Raw genomic sequence first — 22,941 nt, forward strand, 5'->3', positions numbered from 1 at the left:
GACTTACACATTTCCTGCAATTTAAAGGAAGCATTTTCTTTTCAGTAAAATATGTCTGAATATAAACTGTGTGAACAAAACCTTGGACTCATTAATATGTTTGCAGTATTACATTTCTGGCTTTTGTTTCCCATCCTGTTCATTGCATTTCTTTGCATTGTGTATAAAAAATTTAGTTCAGCGCAAGGTTTGAGAATATCAAATATCTTCTCTGATAAAAAAAAAATAATTGAGGGTATCATAAATGCATTTCTATGTCATGTCAACCATTGTGACCATTGTGTGGGGTTTTAACCTAGAAAAGGTATCTATTATGAGTTTGCTTCTATGACATTTAGTTTCTGGCTGGATCTTTTTTTTTTAATAGGTTTTCCAGAAATCAGAATTTGTTACGGTCACCTTCCATTATTTAGAAAGTTTGTTTGGGAGTAAGCTTTACTATTTGTGCACCGTTTGAGTTCTGGGGTGAAAAAAGTATGGGGAAATGCTTTTCAGATTATTTATTGAGGTTTATCCTCCGTAGTTTTCCTGTTTTTAACCCTTTGAATCATTTTAGCAAATTTCTGTAATGTGGGTGTAGTTTTTACTTAAAAAAAAATGTATATAAATTATTCACCATTTTTTAAGTCTTTTTTAGACTGTGATTTTTTTTTTAATTTACAGAGAGGTTAAATAAATGAAAACCACTAAAGTTGTTTTAGTAGAAGGAATGCATTTTGCCATTTTGGATGTGTAAGTCAACTCTGGGTCTGCTTCCTTTTAGACATGAAGGTTATTTAACTGAGGGAGCAGCCATGATAGCTTACAGTCACAAAATGATGCTACTCCCTTGTTTTTCTTAAAGGAAAATGGGTTATACACTGGGTTATAGTGCGGGTGAACAGGAGACCAATGATTAATATGCATACCTGTATCCCAGAGTGGTGTCCCTCTGAAGGTTCACTTCTTTCTTCGGTGAAGCGCTAGCTGTGCTTGACAAAACACAGCAAGTAAGACGGGCTTCAAAGGAAGCAGAAGGTTCTGCTGGTCCCGCTTGTCCCGTCAGCCCTGTATTGATTCTGCTGTCTCTTTTCTTTTACCTGAGCTGGAGGGCTGTAAACTAGACATGTGCAATTCGTTTCGGCACGAATGTCTAATTTACCAAATTTTACCGTTTTCGGGCTTTCGGACCGATCCGAATGCACGAAAACACATTTTGAACATTCCCCAATAGCCACGATAATACGAATAGCAAAATAACAAATGCATTCGTTATCCCTAAACAAACATAAAAAACAAATTCTAATAAAAAAATAATAAAAAAGATACAGTAGTGATGGCAAAAATAGTATCGAACGAAATGTATCTTTCTTATTATGAAATGTTTATTAATTTTTAAACAGGGATCAATTTATGTGAGCGGGTAAAGCTCTAAAAATGTAGCCGACAATAATAAAAATGTAGTGTGTGCGTGTTTTTCACTTTTCATTTTTTATTTTTTTTACATTTTTTAGCTAGTACTACTACTCCCAGCATGGAACACACTGTTCCATGATGGGAGTAGTAGTTACCTGTACTAATTGACAGATCGCCGGGGTCCCTTGCTATCCACCCATTCATATTTCCCGCAGAGCTGTGATTGGCCAGATGGTTCCAGCCAATCACAGCTCTCTGTGAGAAATAGGAATATGTGTATATATACGGCAGTGCAGGGGACCATAGGAGAGCGGCCGCCGCATCCATACATTATACAGAAGGATCAGAGCGAGTGTGAGGAGTGATACCCGCAGTGATCTTTCCTTAACTACAAGTACTACTACTCCCAACATGGAGTACACTCTGCTCCATGCTCGGAGCTGTAGTACCTGCATTAATAGACAGCAGTGGTTGTCAGAAGTTACACTCGCTGCGATATGTCTATTAATGCAGGTACTACAGCTCCCAGCATGGAGCAGAGTGTGCAGAGTGTGCTTCATGTTGGGAGTAGTAGTACCTGCAGTAAGGGACAGATCACAGCGGATGTCACTCCTCCTGACACCCGCTGCGATCCTCCTGATGTGAATGTCGGGATCAGCTGTTCTCAAGGCTACAGAGCCGGGAGAGCAGCTGACGCTGAGCCGTAGGTATACATCATATATCTACTGCCCAGCAAGAACTTACAGTGAACCTGCAATGTGTATACACATTGCTGGCTCACTTAACCCATTGCTGAGCTGTGCGCTATGCGCAAGCCCAGCAAGGAAAGAGTTAACTTACACTGCTGGACAGTGTAGGTAAACCCTTTGGGCAGTATACACTATACACAGCTATCTATAGATAGCTGTATATAGTGTATGCAGAAGACGAAGTCCGCTTACTTCCCTCGAGAAAGTCCATGTAGCTCCGCTCCCTAGTGATGACATCATTAGGGGCGGAGCTACAGGCAGGATTCAGGCTAGTCTGAAGCTCTGTTCACATTGTCCGTTTTGGATAATGTGAACAGACCTTTCTGGCAGTGTCTGTCCAGACAGGGAGACTCCAGCTGTTGCTAAACTACAACTCCCAGCATGCCCAGACAGCCTTTGGCTGTCTGGGCATGCTGGGAGTTGTAGTTTTGCACCAATTGGTGGTTCCCTGTTTGGGTAGACATTGCATCATGGGTGCTCTCCCCAGCGGACAGCAACAAAAATGTCATAACCAATTTTTTTGTGTTTTTTTTCTTCTCGTTTCAGATGCTTGTATGCAGAGGATTACGGCGGATTTGATGGATTACGGCAGATTAATTTTTTTATTTTAATAAAATGGTTAACGAGGGCTGTGGGGGAGTGTTGTTTAAAATATAATAATTTTTCCAATGTGTTGTGTTTTTTTTTATTGAATTTTCAGGCTTAGTAGTGGAAGCCGGTCTTATTGACGGAATCCATTACTAAGCCAGGGCTTAGCGCTAGCCCCAAAAATACGGGGAACCCTATGCGTTTTCTTTTTAATTTGTTTAAATGAAAAAAATAAAACAATGTATAGGGCTCCCCGTATTTTCATTCACAGCACAATACCAACCAAACAGCAACCGCCTGACGTTACCAGGGTGGGCGAGGACCATTGTTACTGGCCCTCCCCAGCCTAAATAACACCAGCCTGTTACCGCCTAGGCCCAGGAGCGCCATTTTTGACGCTTCGGGCCTTTTGGTACCGGCTCTTCCCGACACCTCTGTGGCGGTGGATACCGGGGTAATAATTGGGGGTTAGCGCTAGCTGTTTTGGGGGCTAGCGCTAAGCCCTGGCTTAGTAATGGATTCCGTCAATAAGACCGGCTTCCACTACTAAGCCTGAAAATTCAATTTTAAAAAAACACAACACATTGGAAAAATTATTTTATTTTAAAAAACACTCCACCACAGCCCTCGTTAACCATTTTATTAAAAGAAAAAATAATAATCCGCCGTAATCCTCTGCATACACGGATCTGAAACAGAAGAAAAAAAACACAAAAAATTGGTTATGACATTTTTGGCGCTGTCTGCTGGGGAGAGCATCCATGATGCAATGTCTACCCAAACAGGGAGCAACCAATTGGTGCAAAACTACAACTCCCAGCATGCCCAGACAGCCTTTGGATGTCTGGGCATGCTGGGAGTTGTAGTTTAGCAACAGCTGGAGTCTCCCTGTCTGGGTAGACACTGGCAGAGGGGTCTGTTCCCATTATCCAAAACGGACAATGTGAACAGAGCTTCAGGCTAGCCTGAATCCCGTCTGTAGCTCCGCCCCCTAATGACATCATCACTAGGGGGCAGAGCTACACGGACTTGCTCGAGGGAAGTAAGCGGACTTCGTCTTCTGTATACACTATATACAGCTATCTATAGATAGCTGTATATAGTGCATGCCACCCAAAGGGTTAACCTACACTGTCCAGCAGTGTAAGTTAACTCTTTCCTTGCTGGGCTTGTGCATAGCGCACAGCTCAGCAAGGGGTTAAGTGAGCCAGCAATTTGTATACTGTATACACATTGCAGGCTCACTGTAAGTTCTTGCTGGGCAGTAGATATACGATGTATACCTACGGCTCAGCATCAGCTGTTCTCCCGCCTCTGTAGCCTTGAGAACAGCTGATCCCGACATTCACATCAGGAGGATTGCAGCGAGTGTCAGGAGGAGTGACATCCGCTGTGATCTGTCCCTTACTGCAGGTACTACTACTCCCAACGTGGAGCACACTCTGCACACTCTGCTCCATGCTGGGAGCTGTAGTACCTGCATTAATAGACATATCGCAGCGAGTGTAACTTCTGACAACTGCTGCAATCTGTCTATTAATGCAGGTACTACAGCTCCGAGCATGGAGCAGAGTGTACTCCATGTTGGGAGTAGTAGTACTTGTAGTTAAGGAAAGATCACTGCGGGTATCACTCCTGACACCCGCTGTGATCCTCCTGTATAATGTATGGATGCGGCGGCCGGTCTCCTATGGTCCCCTGCACGGCCGTATATATACACATATTCCTATTTCTCACAGGGAGCTGTGATTGGCTGGAACCATCTGGCCAATCACAGCTCTGCGGGAAATATGAATATGTGTATATATACGTCAGTGCAGGGGACCATAGAAGAGCGGCCGCCGCATCTATACATTGTACAAGAGGATCGCAAGGGACCCCGGCGATCTGTCAATTAGTACAGGTACTACTACTCCCATCATGGAACAGTGTGTTCCATGCTGGGAGTAGTAGAACTACCTAAAAAATTAAAAAAAAAAAAAAAAAGCGAAAAACACACACACACACTACATTTTTATTATTGTTGGCTACATTTTTAGTGCTTTACCCACTCACATAAATTGATCCCTGTTTAAAAATTAATAAACATTTCATAATAAAAAAGATACATTTTGTTAGATACAATTTTTTCCATCACTACTGTATCTTTTTTATTATTATTTTTTTTTTATGGCACCCTACCAAAAAAAAAAAAATTATAAAAAAGGTATCTCCATTATTTTTTAGGATGCTAAAGTCCAAAAAAGAATAAAAAGATTTACCCGAATCTACCTGAATACCAAATGTATCTGAAAGAAAATAAAAACCTGAATACCGAATGTGTCCGAAAAATCAAACCGACGACCCGAATACCGAATGTGTCCGAAAAATCAAAACCGAAAATATTACCGAACCGAAAATTTTATCCAAAACGAAAAAAAAGATGTTCTCTCATGAGATGTGAGGGCAAGGGAACATCCCATCCTCCTCAATGAACTGCAGTGTGAGCAGCATAAACAAGGGAATTAGGAGCAATAATAGGATGAAAACCAGGATCAGCAGCAGTTGAAGAGTAAATCTATAGTTTATGCAATGGTCCTGTATTAAAAGCCCTCTGGAATCCCAAACTGTATTTCGTAAATGTTTTCCCTAATGATTCAGAGAATGGTAGAGGCACTATTTTGGTGACTTTGGGAAGGGCTCTTTTTGCTATAAACACATTGGCCCTCATTTACTATTCTAAACCCGACCTCTTTTGTCGGGTTTTTTTGTCATGTCGCAGACATCGTGCGCCAGTCTGCGACACTATGCAACATTTTTTCCCGACGGACCCGATGTGGATTCTCCCAAACCCGAAAAAGGGGCGTTACCCGACATTTCTGAGCTTTCCCACGTATTTATTAAGGTTTCCAAATTTGTTGAATTGTTGTGGATTTTTTCCCGACAGCTCAGAGGAGTTGGAAACCAAAACCTACAAAACCCACGTGCGACAAACAGGATGCGACATAATAATAAATACCAGGGGAAAAAAGCAGTCGGGTAAGAAAGCAAGATAGACTTACAACCCGATTTTCTTAGTAAATGAGGGCCATTTTGATTTAGTTTTTGAGTAAAAGCTATAAGTAAATCCAGCTGAAAGGATAAAACCTTTCTTTATACTTCACAAAATATTACATTGTGTTTAAATCCACTACTGCCTTTTGCAAAAACTGCATACCAAACTACCTAAAACTGTCAGAAATATGCACAATAACCTCACAACACATTGACTGTAAATCTACTGTGGTGTCCCGACACCGTATTTCATACTGTGCCTTGGTGGGGGGGGTCCCCAAAGTCAGAGTCCCTAGAACTGTCGGGGTCCGCTTCCCTAGTTAGCCCCTAGTCTCCCCTTAGTAAGTTGATATTTATAAAAATTATCATTGAAAATATGTATATTGCATTACTCACTTGTTTGGCATCGCAGGACCTTAGGTCATGTGACCCGTTGCTCAAAACTCTATGGTATGTTGAAGGACCTTAGGTGGTTCTTGTGTCACATGTTCATCCACAATGCCGTGTAACAGTGAGTGACAGTTGTTATGGACCAATCCAAAACAGCCAGCCCCTGCCCATATAAGGGAGCTGCGGCCATTAATCTCTCTCTTGGGTTGCTGTCACTGAACGAAGTAGGACCTCCGCAACTTTCAAGTACATTTACTAGGCCAAAGCCTTGCGGCCTCAGCCTATACCAAAGCTGTTGTACATCTACAATTCCCTGCTACTCTCTGCAAGATCACTGGACCTAAAAGCACCCCTAAATCCAGCGGATCTATGCTACGGAATATTCTAAAGGCTAAATTGAGCTTATCTGATCCCAACCAACTGTCAATCGCTGCTCAACTATAAATAGACTCTGTTATCTGGACTGTTATTGATATTGCCTGCTACCGAAAATCTTCAGTAAAAGTTCTTGCAAGTTTTCAGTTAAACAGTGGTTGTGGACAATCCATTTATTACGCACTCACCTATCGCTCTTGGGAAGGTTGGCGATAGGCCCAGCACCATTACAGTATTTAACCCTCACCCTGGCGTCACGAGTGATAAAGGTTAACAGCGCCCTTTATTATTCAGAACAGCAACACCCCAACTACCCTATAACCCCTGAGGCATACCACACTACTTTTGGCTTTTGCTTAAAGAACAACATCAAAACTGCCCGAAAAGTGCTACAACATGCAGTGGCGTTGCTAGGGTTGATGGGGGGGGGGGGGGGGCAGCAGCACACTCATCATCCACCAGCAACACCCCCCCCCAGCAGTAGCACCCCCATCAGCAGATCCTGCTGACGGATGATGAGGTGTGCTATTACCACATGGGGGGGTTGCTGGTGAATGATGGAGGTGCTATTGCCAGGAGGATGATCCTGCCAATGGATGATGAGGGTTCTACTGCCCCCCCTGGCAGTAGCACCCCCATCATCCATCGGCACGATCATCCTCCTGGCAGTAGCATCCCCATCATCCACCAGCAACCCCACACATGTGGTAATAGCACCCCTCATCATCCGTCAGCAGGCCAGTAGCACCCTCATTATCCACCGACAGGATCATCCTCCTAGCAGTAGCACCCCCATCATCCAGGAGAATGGTGCTATCGATGGGGGTGCTACTGCTGGGGGGGTCAGTAGCACCTCATCCACCAGCAACACCCCCCCAGCAGTAGCACACCCATCATCCATTGGCAGGCCCCCCGGGACAGCTGAGGACGGGTGGGGGGAGTTTCTAGCGGATGTGCTGCCGGGGCCGGGTGACACAGCTGAGGATGGGGGGGTGCTGAGTGTCATGGTGTCACCGCATCAGGCTGGTGTCACCCAGTGCGGCCTGCACCCCCCGCACCACGGTCGCTACGCCACTGACATCATGTACCATTTTTTTCATGCACTGATAATTCCAGCATATCTGAGGCTGCCTGTGCATCAAGCATAGAAATCTAATCTAGCTCCAAGCTGTCCATACTCCCCCATGCAGTTGTACCTTCTTCATGAGAGGCGCAAAAGTGATGTGACTTCTGGCGGTCTGCCTCTCTTACACAGATTGATAATTCCCCCCCATGTCTAATTCCAGGTTAATATAACACACATTTATATTTGTATATTATTTTTATTATTATTATTTTTTTAAATAAAAACCAAAGACCCCATCAATTGTTTTTATTGTTATACTCTATAACGCTATTTAAATATTGTAACACATTGAGACAAATAGATCAACCCTTTCATTTTTGAGACATCAGTTGTTTTGGTGTAATCTTTACATAAATGAACTAATCCTTTATTAAATAAGTAATATTTCATTGTATTTCAGCTTACACTGATCACGTCTCCCTTGGCATTCATTCTATGAAATGTTTAGTTAGCTTAACCACTAATTATTTGTGACTTAGTAATAACATCCCCTCGTATATTTGCACAGCCACACCTTAGGACAGTGTCATTTTTCTTGCAGTTATCTCCTTGATTCTAAATCAGCTTTCTAACTTTTCTAAAGAATTAGTTTTTAACCCCGTATTCCCCTCAGGGTACATTCATAAGCTGCAGTTTTGTTGGAGAATTCACTGTAAGCAGAAATACTTCACTCATATGTATTAAATGGATTTTTCCATTGCAGAAATTCCTACAATAAGGCTTTTTTTTTTTACACACCAAGTATTATTTCAGCCTTTTTTATGTTCATAAAGTTTATTTTATTAAATTTTTTTGCTTTTGGTCTAGTTTTACATGTGAATATAGCATAAATAAACAAAATATTTTATGGTGTTAAATGTATTTTTTCAGATATTTTGTATAACACTTAACCATAATGGTTTTGGGAGAATGATGTGCAGTCTCTTGTGCCTATGCTTTGCCTTCTTCTTCTGGCACTATACTAGGTAGCGCAAGATGTTGTTTATTTACTACAATACAGCAAAGTTCGGGAACTGCGATACCCTTATGGGGAGCACCTAATGAAATGAAGCAAACATGAGCCTAACTTTTGCCAACCATTAAAGGGTACCTCTCATCAAAAAAACTTTTGATATATTATAGATTAATGTATGCAGAATAACTTTACAATTGCATGTTATTAAAAAATATGCTTCTTTCTATTTAATTTTCCACTTTGAAGAAATGGCCACTAGGGGTCTCCCTACCAGTCCTGGCAGCAAGCATTTCAGACTCATGCTGAAGTCCTAAACACTTCGAGCTGCCAGTCTGCTTTGTTCACAAAGGAGAACACTCGGAGCTGCCAGCCTGCTTTGTTCACAGCCTGTTTGGCTATGAACAAAGCAGGCTGGCAGCTCTGAGTGTTTAGGACTCCAGCATGAGTCAGAAATGCTTGCTGACAGGACTGATCGGGAAAAATACAATAGAAAGAAGCATATTTTTCATTAACATGCTATTGGAAAGTTATTCAACATTCATTAATCTAAAATATATCAAAAGTTTATTTGATGAAAGGTACCCTTTAAGCTTTAGTCAGCATGTGACCGTATTTTTGTCTGTTAAAAATGTTATATAAGTTTATAAAAACTGCAATGTTTTTAAAATTAGTTATATTTGTTTTTTCATTGGTTAGAATGAAATTAAATATGAAATTAAATATTGGGGGGCGTGACTTCAAGGCATGGCGGCATCCATGATGTGAGCAGATCTCTCTCCACCAGCGTGTATAAAGCGTTCATGAAGCAGCAGTAATGGCCACAAAAGCGGTTTGAAAGAAGAACCGACACGCACTGCAGGAGGTGTAACAAATCGGAGTAGACCCGAACAGGAGGAGACGAGCGGTATAGGCACAGGAAAGAAATAATGACGAAAGTGAGAGACGGCGGAGACTTACCCGAAACTGCTGGACAGCCGTAGGCGACAGAGGCAGCATCTGGAGATCGGAGTGGCAGTGTGCTAGAGTGAGGGACGAGAGAGGCAGAGAGCCAGGGCGGTGAGTGGAGCCGGGAACAAGGCGACGGCAGAGAGCGGTGAGAAGGAAGAGGAGGCTGCAGCAGGAGATACGTGGCAGATTCTGAGCAGCTGAGAGACCACCAGGTACAAGAGGGGCAGAGTGAAGCGAGGGAGAAGAACCTAATACACGGTCAGTACTGAACCCAACCAATTATAAACAGCTATACTAACGGAATATAGGCTTACCTGCTCTCCCTACTTTTTGCATACTGCCTCCGCTATTAACAACTTTTTGCATACTGTCTCCGCTATTAACAATTATAAAACTGCATCCATTGTTAAAACTCTATTCCCGCTACTAACTATTAACAACTATAAAACTGTTTCTATCGCTAATGAATTACTCCCGCTACTAACAGCCGTAAAACTGCCTCTATTGCAGATGAAATTGCCACTGTTACCAACAACTATAAAATTGTTTATACTGTGAATGAACTATCTCGGCTATTAACAAGGTTGTTACTCCTGACATCATTTGTTAATTTTGATTAACTACACTATCCATATTTATCTGAAAACATTGCTCCTGCTTACAGAAGAAAAATAGTGATACCTCTTGCGTATCCGGGCATGCTGGGTGTTGTAGTTTTGCAACATCTGGAGGTCCGCAGGTTGTAGACCACTGTCCTACACTTTACATTGCACGGATCCCTCAACATGCAATGGTTTCAACAAACGATGGTCCGTTTGGAACGGATTACCATCGTATGTTGAGGGACCACTCTATAGCGGGACAAAATATGTTGTGATTTGTTGTGCCTTTGTTTGGCAACTGAAAGGAGTGCAGTCGCCGGGTATGGGCATGATAAATAAATATAAGCTTTGAATATATGAGCTACAGGTAGTGAAAAAAAATTTAAGGGAAAAATAATATTTATAACTGAACAGCAGTATATTAAATCATAGCATAATATTTGCAATTGGCCATTAATATGAAAGTTTGCTGGTTTAGTTACATAATTATGCATTGGTTAGGATGTACGGAGTGTTTGTATTTACCAATACCCCTGAAAAAATATGCCCCGGGGAACAAAAAAGGGGCTTTAAGAAAGAATGTTGAGGGGCGTACCGGCAATGAGAGGCTGGGCTGCCCACTCTTTTGTCTAATGAATTCTGTGTTGTGGAATATGTTTTTTTCCTTTGTCTTTTCTTTTCTTATTGAATATTCTGTTTGTGGGGTGTTTGAGTGGTGCCCGTTTTCTATGACAGTATTTTTTAGGGTTTGTTACGAATATGAAATAGGATAGAGGACCCCCATCCGTAAATATAATGGTATTGACATTAGCATCGATAAATGTTAAGGGTCTCAATAGCCCCCATAAAAGAGCTCATATGTGGACCAAGGCTAAAAAAATTTAATTGGGACACACATTACAGCATCAGACGCTCACCGTATTTCCCATCCACAGTTTACAACTAGGGGGGTAATGATAGCTATACAAAATACAATAGCATTTCAGCTGATTTTACAGATAGTAGATCCAGATGGTCGCTATATTATTTTGGTAAGATCCTTGAATAAGACTGTATATACAATGGTGTGTGTCTGTGCTCCAAATACGGGCCAAGAGATCTTTAAAAAAAAAATTATTAAAAAGATGAATAGTTGTAAACAAGGCCATTTAATAGTTGGTGGCGATTTCAATACGATTATAGATAGCGGGTGGGATACATCATCGGGTTCAAGGGGAAGATCACAGGGGCTTAGTAAAATTATACATACACAGGATTACTTTGACGTATGGAGAGCCCCTCACAGCACGGAGAAGGATTTCTCTTTTTTTAATGCAATACATAAAAGCTATTCCCGATTAGATTTTTTCTTGGTTGACAGGGTCATACTTGTGTCAGCACAGAAGTTATCAATTGGACAAATTACCTGGTCAGATCACGCCCCGGTAACTGTAACAATTGCTGAAACCATCAATGTACCAATAATGTAGACAGGGTGTGTAAATTCATTTCTTCTTCATCACCCTAAGTATTCCCAGATCATTGAAAAGGATCAGAATACTTTACAATTAATGATACAGAAGAAGTAAAAATTGCAACACTTTGGAATGCCCATAAGGCCATTGTTAGGGCTATATGTGTTAAATTAGGACATATGTATGGACATATATGGACACATATATGGACATATGTACGAAAAAAACGGATGGTAAAGATTAATGACCTGATAGGTAAAATTAGAGAACTAGAAGAGGAAAATAAGAGCTCACAAGAAAAAAGTAGGGGGAGTGAACTAATATCATTGAGGCAACAACAGCGAGAACATCTTTCCATTGAACATTAGGTCTCTATGCGGAAAACAGGCGCTAAATATTATTCATGCAGTAACAAAGCGGATAAATTGTTAGCGGCTAAGTTGAAAAATAGACAAACTAAATCCAAGATCCCCTTTTTATGGACAGTAAATAAGACAGGTAAGATAACCTCCCCAAACAACATAGCAAATAGGTTTAGAGATTTTTATTCATCACTTTATAATATGAATTCTGAGCCTACTATTACACAACCATCACCTGAAATCATATCTGCCTTTCTGGATTCGGTCAGACTGCCATCTCTTTCACTGACCCAGAGGGAAAATATCTTAGCCCCTATCACCTGGTAGAAATTAAAACAACAATAGCCTCCCTACCAACAGGCAAATCTCCGGGCCCAGATGGGCTAACGAATGAATATTTCAAGAAATTCTCATCTATTTTGTCACCAATAATGTCACTTTTATTAGTTCTGTGGCTGCATCGGGGACCTTCCTGCTGGAAAATCAAAAAGCACTGTCACGATTCGGCAGGCTGGAGGTGGATCCTCTGTGCCAGAGAGGGATTGGCGTGGACCGTGTCAGTGGACCGGTTCTAAGTTGCTACTGGTATTCACCAGAGCCCGCCGCAAAGCGGGATGGTCTTGCAGCGGCAGTAGCAACCAGGTCGTATCCACTGGCAACGGTTCAACCTCTCTGACTGCTGAGAAAAGCGCGGTACAAGGGAGTAGACAAGAGCAAGGTCAGACGTAGCAGAAGGTCGGGACAGGCGGCAAAGTTCGTAGTCAATGGTGGAATAGCAGGAGGTCTGGAACACAGTATGGGTAACACAGTAAAGCTTTCTCAAGGCACAAGGCAACAAGATCCGGCAAGGGAGTGCAGGGGAAGTGAGGTATAAGTAGGGCAAGGAACAGGTGCAAGCTAATCAGGGTGATTGGGCCAGGCACCATCATTGGTGCACTGGCCCTTTAAATCTTAGAGCGCTGGCGCGCGCGCGCCCTAGAGAGCGGAGCCGCGCGCGCCAGAGCATGACAGCCGGGGACCGGGACAGGTATGTGACCTGGGGTGCGATTCGCAGGCGGGCGCGTCCCGCGATGCGAATCGCATCCCCGCAGGCCATGTCAGTGCAGCGCTCCCGGTCAGCGGGTCTGACCGGGGCGCTGCAGGGAGAGAAACGCCGCGAGCGCTTCGGGGAGGAGCAGGGACCCGGAGCACTCGGTGTAACAAGCACTTAATGTAACATTACCTAAACCCGGGAAAGAACCCGATGCACCACAGAATTTTTGACCAATTTCTTTGTTAAATGGGGACCTCAAAATATATGCAAAAATGATTGCGAATAGAATAACCCCCTACTTGTTAGAGCTGGTGGCCGCAGATCAAACGGGATTTGTTAAGGGGAGGCAAAGATCAGATAACACTCGAAGAATACTAAATATTCTTTCACATGTTGAGAAAGATAAGATACTGGCTGTTTTTTTGGCTCTGGATGCCGAGAAGGCATTCGACTGGATGAACTGGTCGTACGCCTTCTCGGTTCTCCAAAAGATGGGCTTTGATGAGGGGGCAATGAAAGCAATAGGTGCTTTGTATTCTGGACCATGAGCCCAAGTATACACATATGCAGCTTTTAGAATCTCCAATGGAACCCAACAGGGTTGCCCCCTGTCCCCTTTAATTTTTGTTTCTATAAATAGAACCCTTGGCCCAACTCATCAGAACCAACCCAAATATATTCGGGATAAAAATTGGAGCATCAATCCACACAATTTCTTTATATGCAGATGAAATTATCCTTACATTATCAATAGACTTGTGCACTAGAAAAATTTTCGTTTAATTTCGTTTCGTTTTTTCGTTTTGGAAAAAAATTTCGGTTCGGCAATATTTTCGGTTTAGATTTTTCGGATACATTCGGTATTCGGGTATTCGTGTTGTTTTTTTTCGGATACATTCGGTATTCGGGTACATTCGGTAAATCTTTTTAGTCTTTTTTTGGACTTTAGCGATCCTAATAAATAATGGAGATACCTTTTTTATTAAAATTTCGCAGGGTATCATAAAAAAATCATAATAAAAAAGATACAGTGGTGATGAAAAAAATTGTATCTAACGAAATGTATCTTTTTTATTATGAAATGTTTATTCATTTTTAAACAGGGATCAATTTATGTGAGCGGGTAAAGCACTAAAAATGTAGCCGACAATAATGAAAATGTAGTGTGTGCGTGTTTTTCACTTTTTTTTAAAACATTTTTTAGGTAGTACTACTACTCCCAGCATGGAACACACTCTTCCATGATGGGAGTAGTAGTTACCTGTACTAATTGACAGATTGCAGGGGTCCCTTGCGATCATCTTGTATAATGTATAGATGCGCCGGCTGCTCTTCTATGGTCCCCTGCACTCACGTATATGTACACATATTCATATTTCCCGCAGAGCTGTGATTGGCCAGATGGTTCCAGCCAATCACAGCTCTCTGTGAGAAATAGGAATATGTGTATATATACGGCCGTGCAGGGGACCATAGGAGAGCGGCCGCCGCATTCATACATTATACTGGAGGATCACAGCGGGTGTCAGGAGTGATACCCGCAGTGATCTTTCCTTTACTACAAGTACTAATACTCCCAACATGGAGTACACTCTGCTCCATGCTGGGAGCTGTAGTACCTGCATTAATAGACAGATCGCAGCGGGTGTCAGAAGTTACACTCGCTGCCATATGTCTATTAATGCAGGTACTACAGCTCACAGCATGGAGCAGAGTGTGCACCATGTTGGGAGTATTAGTACCTGCAGTAAGGGACAGATCCCAGGGATGTCACTCCTCCTGACACCCGCTGCGATCCTCCTGATGTCAATGTCGGGATCAGCTGTTCTCAGGGCTACAGAGCCAGGAGAACAGCTGACGCTGAGCCGTAGGTATATATCGTATATCTACTGCCCAGCAAGAACTTACAGTGAGCTTGCAATGTGTATACAGTATACACATTGCTGGCTCACTTAACCCCTTGCTGAGCTGTGCGCTATGCGCAAGCCCAGCAAGGGAAGAGTTAACTTACATTGCTGGACAGTGTAGGTTAACCCTTTGTGCGGTATACACTTTATACAGCTATCTATAGATAGCTGTATACAGTGTATACAGAAGACGAAGTCCAGCTTACTTCCCTCGAGTCCCGGGCCGGGTTCGTGTAGCTCCGCCCCTAGTAATGACGTCATTAGGGGCGGAGCTACAGAAGGGAACAAGGCTAGTTAATCTGAAGCTCTGTTCACATTGTACGTTTTGTATAATGTGAACAGACCCTTCTGGCAGTGTCTACCCTGACAGGGAGACTCCAGCTGTTGCTAAACTACAACTCCCAGCATGCCCAGACAGCCAAAGGCTGTCTGGGCATGCTGGGAGTTGTAGTTTTGCACCAATTGGTGGCTCCCTGTTTGGGTATACATTGCATCATGGGTGCTCTCCCCAGCGGACAGCGCCAAAAATGTCATAACCAATTTTTTGTGTTTTTTTTTCTTCTCGTTTCAGATCCGTGTATGCAGAGGATTACTGCGGATTCGATGGATTACGGCGGATTATTTTTTTTCCCTTTAATAAAATGGTTAACGAGGGCTGTGGGGGAGTGTTTTTTTAAATAAAATAATTTTTCCAATGTGTTGTGTTTTTTTTTTATTTTTATTACATTTTCAGGGTTAGTAGCGGAAGCTGTCTTATTGACGGAATCCATTACTAGGCCAGGGCTTAGTGCTAGCCCCAAAAACAGCTAGCGCTAACCCCCAATTATTACCCCGGTACCCATTGCCACAGGGGTGCCGGGAAGAGCCGGTACCAACAGGCCCGGAGCGTCAAAAATGGCGCTCCTGGACCTAGGCGGTAACAGGCTGGCGTTATTTAGGCTGGGGAGGGCCAGTAACAATGGTCCTCACCCACCCTGGTAACGTCAGGCTGTTGCTGTTTGGTTGGTATTGTGCTGAGAATGAAAATACAGGGAACCCTATGCGTTTTTTTTTTAAATTTAAATAAAAATTTTTTTAAAAAAAACGCATAGGGTTCCCCGTATTTTCATTCTCAGCCAGATACCAACCAAACAGCAACAGCCTGACGTTACCAGGGTGGGCGAGGACCATTGTTACTGGCCCTCCCCAGCCTAAATAACGCCAGCCTGTTACCGCCTAGGCCCAGGAGCGCCATTTTGACGCTCCGGGCCTGTTGGTACCGGCTCTTCCCGGCACCCCTGTGGCGGTGGGTACCGGGGTAATAATTGGGGGTTAGCGCTAGCTGTTTTGGGGGCTAGCACTAAGACCTGGCCTAGTAATGGATTCCGTCAATAAGACAGCGTCCACTACTAACCTTGAAAATTCAATAAAAAAAAAAAAAAAACACAACACATTGGAAAAATTATTTTATTTAAAAAAACACTCCCCCACAGCCCTCGTTAACCATTTTATTAAAGGAAAAAATAAATAATCCGCCGTAATCCATCGAATCCGCAGTAATCCTCTGCATACACGGATCTGAAACGAGAAGAAAAAAACACAAAAAATTGGTTATGACATTTTTGGCGCTGTCCGCTGGGGAGAGCACCCATGATGCAATGTCTACCCAAACAGGGAGCCACCAATTGGTGCAAAACTATAACTCCCAGCATGCCCAGACAGCCTTTGGCTGTCTGGGCATGCTGGGAGTTGTAGTTTAGCAACAGCTGGAGTCTCCCTGTCAGGGTAGACACTGCCAGAAGGGTCTGTTCACATTATACAAAACGTACAATGTGAACAGAGCTTCAGATTAATTAGCCTTGTTCCCTTCTGTAGCTCCGCCCCCTAATGACGTCATTACTAGGGGGCGGAGCTACACGAACCCGGCCCGGGACTCGAGGGAAGTAAGCTGGACTTCGTCTTCTGTATACACTGTATACAGCTATCTATAGATAGCTGTATATAGTGTATACCGCCCAAAGGGTTAACCTACACTGTCCAGCAGTGTAAGTTAACTCTTCCCTTGCTGGGCTTGCGCATAGCGCACAGCTCAGCAAGGGGTTAAGTGAGCCAGCAATGTGTATACTGTATATACACATTGCAAGCTCACTGTAAGTTCTTGCTGGGCAGTAGATATACGATATATACCTACGGCTCAGCGTCAGCTGTTCTCCCGGCTCTGTAGCCCTGAGAACAGCTGATCCCGACATTGACATCAGGAGGATCGCAGCGGGTGTCAGGAGGAGTGACATCCCTGGGATCTGTCCCTTACTGCAGGTACTAATACTCCCAACATGGAGCACACTCTGCTCCATGCTGGGAGCTGTAGTACCTGCATTAATAGACATATGGCAGCGAGTGTAACTTCTGACACCCGCTGCGATCTGTCTATTAATACAGGTACTACAGTTCCCAGCATGGAGCAGAGTGTGCTCCATGTTGGGAGTATTAGTACTTGTAGTAAAGGAAAGATCACTGCAGGTATCACTCCTGACACCCGCTGCGATCCTCCAGTATAATGTATGAATGCGGCGGCCGCTCTCCTATGGTCCCCTGCACGGCCGTATATATACACATATTCCTATTTCTCACAGAGAGCTGTAATTGGCTGGAACCATCTGGCCAATCACAGCTCTGCGGGAAATATGAATATGTGTACATATACGTGAGTGCAGGGGACCATAGAAGAGCAGCCGGCGCATCTATACATTATACAAGATGATCGCAAGGGACCCCTGCAATCTGTCAATTAGTACAGGTAACTACTACTCCCATCATGGAAGAGTGTGTTCCATGCTGGGAGTAGTAGTACTACCTAAAAAATGTTTTAAAAAAAAGTGAAAAACACGCACACACTACATTTTCATTATTGTCGGCTACATTTTCAGTGCTTTACCCGCTCACATAAATTGATCCCTGTTTAAAAATGAATAAACATTTCATAATAAAAATGATACATTTCATTAGATACAATTTTTTCCATCACCACTGTATCTTTTTTATTATGATTTTTTTATGATACCCTACGAAATTTTTATAAAAAAGGTATCAGCATAATTTTTTAGGATCGCTAAAGTCCAAAAAAAGAATAAAAAGATTTACCGAATGTAAAAAAGATTTACCGAATGTACCCGAATACCGAATGTATCCGAAAAATCAAACAATCTATATTCGGTAGTTTACGGATAACGAATGCATTCGTTATTTACAGCATTATGGACGGGAAATAACGAATGTATTCGTTACTTTGCTATTCGTATTATCGTGGCTATTCGGGAATGTTCAAAATATGTTTTCGTGCATTCGGATCGGTCCGAATGCACGAAAACGGTAAAATTCGTTAATTTAGACATTCGTGCCGAACCGAATTGCACATGTCTAATTATCAAATCCTGTAAAGTCAATAGACATAACACTAAAGCTGTTATCACATTTTGGGTTAGTTTCATATGAATCACTAAATAAATCTAAATTGCAAGTTCTCCCTATTAATCTTCCAAAAACAATTGAATCCTTTATCAAGGTTACACATCAATAAGATTAGCAGAGAACACAAATTAAATATCTGGGAATTCAGATTACAAGAACCTTCCATTTGCTGTATGAAATTAACTTTATACCATTCATCAAACAATTACAATCAGAGCTGGAACAATATAAGGGGGTGGAGGTCTCCTGGTTGGGGAGAATTGCAGCTCATAAAAATATGCTGTTACCAAAGCTCCTCTATCTATACCGGGTCCCTATCAGGATTCCAACCACCTTCTTAAGAAAGGTTAAAATAATGATATCCTGGTACATTTGGCGAAATCATAAATCAATTAATAAATCAAAATAAAATATTCACTAATGATGAAAAATAGGACTGCAGGTGGACTTGGCTTACCGATATTTTCCACTATTATATAACATCAGTGGTACACAGATTAAGGCATGGTGGACATGCTCATATGACATCCATTGGGTACAGATTGAACAAACATATGTTAAAAATAGAGATACACGCTGTCTGTTCTTTCTTCCACTTTGGAAAAAAGAAAATGTGACGTATATGACTCCACTGATGGCCAATGGCATATGCTGCTGGAAATTATGTCATAAATTAGTAGGACATATCTCATTAGAATATAAGGAGTATACACCTCTGCAATTTCTTTCTTATAATATTGAAGATCTAGATCTGCGAGAATGGGAGAAGAAAGGTATAACACAAGTCAAACAATTATACATAAAAAATAATAAAATACCATTTCCAGAACTACAGATGAAATTTGATCTGCCAACACGGGAAATCTTTAGGTACCTTAAAATCAGGCACTATTTAGAAGCGTGTAATTTTATCTCACAATATTGTTGCCCAATTCTGTTTTCCTACTTAAATAATTTTTAACATCTAAAGGACTAAGTCAAATTTATGGGGTAATGAACAATCGTTCTACGTTCCAACATATAGGACCATATCTAACATGGGAAAAAGACTTGTCACAAACATATACAGATCAAGAGTGGGCCTATGCATTTAACCCCTTAAGGACCCGTTTTAATGTCCTTAACCCCTTAAGGACCAGGCCATTTTATACCTCAGGACCAGAGCGTTTTTTGCACATCTGACCACTGTCACTTTAAACATTAATAACTCTGGAATGCTTTTAGTTTTCATTCTGATTCCGAGATTGTTTTTTCGGGACATATTCTACTTTAACATAGTGGTAAAATTTTATGGTAACTTGCATCCTTTCTTGGTGAAAAATCCCCAAATTTGATGAAAAAATTTGAAAAATTTGCATTTTTCTAACTTTAAAGCTCTCTGCTTGTAAGGAAAATTGATATTCCAAATAAAAAAAAATTTTGATTCACATATACAATATGTCTACTTTATGTTTGCATCACAAAATTGACAAGTTTTTACTTTTGGAAGACACCAGAGGGCTTCAAAGTTCAGCAGCAATTTTCCAATCTTTCACAAAATTTTCAAACTAACTATTTTTCAGGGACCAGTTCAGGTTTGAAGTGGATTTGAAGGGTCTTCATATTAGAAATACCCAACAAATGACCCCATTATAAAAACTGCACCCCCCAAAGTATTCAAAATGACATTCAATAAGTGTATTAACCCTTTAGGTGTTTCACAGGAATAGCAGAAAAGTGAAGGAGAAAATTCACAATCTTCATTTTTTACACTTGAATGTTCTTGTAGACCCAATTTTTTAATTTTTACAAGGGGTAAAAGGAGAAAATTTATACTTATATTTGTAGCCCAATTTCTCTCGAGTAAGCACATACCTCATATGTCTATGTAAATTGTTGGGCGAGCGCAGTAGAGGGCTCAGAAGCGAAGGAGCGACAAGGGGATTTTGGAGAGTACGTTTTTCTGAAATGGTTTTTGGGGGGCATGTTGCATTTAGGAAGCCCCTATGGTGCCAGAACAGCATAAAAAAAACACATGCCATACCATTTTGGAAACTAGACCCATTGAGGAACGTAACAAGGAATTAAGTGAGCCTTAATACCCCACAAGTGTTTCACGACTTTCGCATATGTAAAAAAAATTATATTTTTTTCACTAAAATGTGTGTTTCCCCCCAAATTTCACATTTTTGCAAGGGTTAATAGCAGAAAAGACCCCCCAAAATTTGTAACCCCATCTCTTCTGAGTATGGAGGTACCCCATAAGTTGACCTGAAGTGCACTACGGGTGAACTACAATGCTCAGAAGAGAAGGAGTCATATTTGGCTTTTTGAGAGCAAATTTTGCTCGGGGGGCATGTCGCATTTAGGAAGCCCCTATGGTGCCAAAACAGCAAAAAAAAAACACATGGCATACCATTTTGGAAACTAGACCCCTTGAGGAACGTAACAAGGAATAAAGTGAGCCTTAATACCCCACAGGGGTTTCACGACTTTTGCATATGTAAAAAAAAAAAAAAATGTTCACAAAAATGTGTGTTTCCCCCCAAATTTCACCCCCCAAAATTTGTAACCCCATCTCTTCTGAGTATGGAAATACCCCATGTGTGGACGTCAAGTGCTCTGCTGGCGCACTACAATGCTCAGAAGAGAAGGAGCGCCATTGAGCTTTTGGGAAAAAAATTGTTTGGAATGGAAGTCAGGGGCCATGTGCGTTTACAAAGCCCCCCGTGGTTCCAGAACAGTGGAACCCCCCACATGTGACCCTATTTTGGAAACTACACCCCTCACAGAATTTAATAAGGGGTGCAGTGAGTATTTACACCCAACTGGCGTTTGACAGATCTTTGGAACAGTGGGCTGTGCAAATGAAAAATTAAATTTTTAATTTTCACGCACCACTGTTCCAAAAATCTGTCAGATACCTGTGGGGCGTAAATGCTCACTGTACCCCTTATTACATTACATGAGGGGTGTAGTTTCCAAAATGGGATCACATGTGGGTATAAATTTTTTTGCCTTTATGTCAGAACCGCTGTAACAATCAGCCACCCCTGATGTAGACCTCAAATGTACATGGTGCGCTCTCACTCCTGAGCCTTGTTGTGCGCCCACAGAGCATTTTACGGCCACATATGGGGTATTTCTGTACTCAGGAGAAATTGCGTTACAAATTTTGGGGGTCTTTTTTTCCTTTTACACTTGTGAAAATAAAAAGTAAAGGGCAAACCCAGCATGTTAGTGTAAATTTTTTTACACTAACAAGCTGGTGTAGCCCCAACTTTTCCTTTTCATAAGGGGTAGAAGGAGAAAAAGCCCCCCAAAATTTGTAGTGCAATTTCTCCCGAGTACGGAAATACCCCATATGTGACCCTAAACTGTTTCCTTGAAATACGACAGGGCTCCGAAGTGAGAGAGAGCCATGCGAATTTGAGGACTAAATTAGGGATTGCATAGGGGTGGACATAGGGGTATTCTATGCCAGTGATTCCCAAACAGGGTGCCTCCAGCTGTTTCTAAATTCCCAGCATGCCTGGACAGTCAGTGGCTGTCCGGAAATGCTGGGAGTTGTTGTTTTGCAACAGCTGGAGGCTCCGTTTTGGAAACACTGCCATACAATATGTTTTAAATTTTTATTGGGGGGGACAGTGTAAGGGGTGTATATGTAGTGTTTTACCCTTTATTTTGTGTTAGTGTAGTGTAGTGTTTTTAGGGTACAGTCACACTGGCGGGTTACAGTGAGTTTCTCGCTAGAAATTTGAGCTGCGGCGAAAAATTTGCCGCAGCCCAAACTTGAAGCAGGAAACTTACTGTAAGCCTGCCAGTGTGAATGTACCCTGTACGTTCACATGGGGGGGGGCAAACCTCCAGCTGTTTCAAAACTACAACTCCCAGCATGTAGTGACAGACCATGCAGGCTGGGAGTTGTACTTTTGCAACAGCTGGAGGCACACTGGTTGGAAAACCTTCAGTTAGGTTCTGTTACCTAACTCAGTATTTTCTAACCAGTGTGCCTCCAGCTGTTGCAAAACTACAACTTCCAGCATGTACTGATCGCCGAAGGGCATGCTGGGAGATGTAGTTATGCAATAGATGGAGGTACGCAACTACAACTCCCAGCATGCCGAGACAGCTGATTGCTGTTTGGACATGCTGGGATTTGCAGTTTTGCAACATCTGGAGGGCTACAGTTTTAGACAACACTGCAAAGTGATCTCCAAACTGTGGTCCTCCAGCTGTTGCAAAGCTACAATTCCCAGCATGCCCCGACAGTTGTTTGAGCATGCTAGGAGTTGTAGTTTTGCAAGATCTGGAGGGCTACAGTTTAGGGACCACTATATAGTGGTCTCAAACTGTAGCCCTCCAGCTGTTGCAAAACTACATATTCCAGCATGCCCAAACAGCTGTCTGGGCATGCTGGGAGTTGTAGTTTTGCAACATCTGGAGGGCTACAGTTAGAGACCACTGTATAATGGTCTCAAACTGTACCCTCCAGATGTTGCCAGGCAACTCACCGGCTTCCGTCGGATCCAGCCGCACGTCATCGCCGCCCTCCGATCTCCGTCGCCCGCAGCCTCCGTCGCCCGCCCGGATCGGTA

The sequence above is a fragment of the Hyla sarda genome, chromosome 6, assembly GCF_029499605.1.
Source record: "Hyla sarda isolate aHylSar1 chromosome 6, aHylSar1.hap1, whole genome shotgun sequence".
In the NCBI taxonomy this organism is placed as follows: Eukaryota; Metazoa; Chordata; class Amphibia; order Anura; family Hylidae; genus Hyla; species Hyla sarda.